General features: G+C 40.2%; 1 non-coding gene across 1 annotated transcript; it reads right to left on the reverse strand.

The window, feature by feature from the left end:
• Positions 1-875: 875 nt before the first annotated feature.
• LOC113836682 lies at positions 876-1,037 on the reverse strand. The gene has a single exon (XR_003488527.1). It is a non-coding gene; the product is annotated as a U1 spliceosomal RNA (small nuclear RNA).
• Between the last annotated feature and the right edge of the window lie 892 nt (positions 1,038-1,929).

The raw sequence follows: 1,929 nt of genomic DNA on the forward strand, positions 1-1,929 counted from the left end.
ACCACCCACCCATCCCCTCTTATTTCTGGACATTTCTATGTGTATTTTCTAAAATACAAGAATGTTCTGTTTAAAGCTCTAATATAACATCCACATTAGATTATAACATTGGTATTGCTACCATCCCACTCAAGTTTTGCCAGTTTTTCAGTAGTGTCCTTAAGCCAGAGAATCCAATTCAGCACCAAGTGCTCCATTTTGCTTCAATGTCTACTCAGTGTCCTTCACTTTTCAACACTTGAAGATAATAGTCCAGTTATTTTGTGAAATGCCCCTTCACTTGGGTTTTTTCTGACATTTCCTCATGATTATATTCTAGCTATGAAATTTGAGCATTAACACCAAAGAAATAATGTTTTCTTCTTTCATGGCATCTTACCAGGGGGCATGTTATTATTTATTGTTTTATTATTTTTAAAACATTTATTTTTATTTTTTTTAAAATTATGTGTAGTTGTGTGTGTTTGTGTTGAAATAAGTCCCTTAGAGACCAGAGGTGTTAGATCCCCTGGAGCTGGAGTCAGGCCATTCATTGTGAGACACCTGATGTGGGTGCTTGGAACTGAACTCAGGTCCTCTTCAAGAAAAGCAAGTGATCTTAACTGCTGAGCCATCTCTCCAGCTCACGGTGTTTTATTATTGGTGATTTTCTCTTTGTTCATTTGATTAAGGGGACAGTTTTTGGATTTTCTCTACTGTAAAGTTACTTTCTTGTCTTTGTCAACATTAAATGTCTGGCACAAAGTAACTTTGACTCTATCTGTGTTTGTCTATCAATCATCTCTACAGCTAATGAACACACACACACACACACACACACACACACACACACACACACACGTGCATATACTCATAAAACTTACTGTTTTGATTTTGGGGGAAAAGTGTGAGCATAGCTCGCCACTACCACAAATTATACAGTCAAGTTTTCCACATTTGAAGAACCACAGGAGACAGCACACCCAGAGTGCAACAGATGAGCTTCATCCCCAGAAAATCACCCTCATAATTATGACATCTCCCCTGCAGGTAAGTGACTCATCATTCATTCATGTCAATGTGGACTCATGCTTTCTACTTCTTTTAATATTTCTCAGTCTGTTACTGTGATGTTCAAATTTACTAGAGGGAACCCTTTTAAATTTGCTCCTGTGTCTTTTTAACATGTTCCCATAATTCTTTGAACAATTATTTTTAGGGACAAAAGAATTTCCAAGCCTATTTTATTTGGTGTCTAAACCCTTTGGAATTAGTGTTTTCAGGTCGGGTGTGGTGGCTCATGCCTGTAATCTCAGCAACTTGGGAGGCCAAGGCAGGATCCGTGCTTGAGAATTCGGGTCCAGCCTCCTGGGTTTCAGGAATTAGTGTTTTCAGCAAAGATTCTTGGTTCCTTTCGGGGAGAATGTTATTTATAGATAAAGATTTAGGTGCCAATTATTCTCATTGCTATTAATATGTTGCTACTCTGAGGCCTTCTCAATGGATTAACAGTAAGAAACCCAGTTCCTTAATGCAATCCTTCTGCATGTGTGATGGTTTGAATGAGAACGTCCCCCAAAGCCTCAGGCATAGTCCCCAGCTGATGGCGCTGTTTGAGGAGGTGTGGACTTGCTGGAGGAAAGATGTCACTTAGAGTGGGCTTTGAGGTTTTAAAGCTTCACGCACACGTGCTCTCTCTGGGCACAAGTGCACGAGTGCTCTCCCTGCCTCCTCTGCTTTATACTTGCCATTCAATGTGTGAGCTCTCCGCGTCTGCTCCAGCCACCATATCTGCTCCTTGCTTCTATGACTCCCTACCATGACAGACTCTTACGCCTCTTGAACCACAGTCCAAATAACCTCTTGTATAAGTTGCCTTGGTCATGGCGTTTTATTACAAGAACAGGGAAGTAACTAATACAGCATGTAACCAATCATACATTGCTGAAA

Source organism: Cricetulus griseus, chromosome X (assembly GCF_003668045.3).
Source record: "Cricetulus griseus strain 17A/GY chromosome X, alternate assembly CriGri-PICRH-1.0, whole genome shotgun sequence".
NCBI lineage: Eukaryota > Metazoa > Chordata > Mammalia > Rodentia > Cricetidae > Cricetulus > Cricetulus griseus.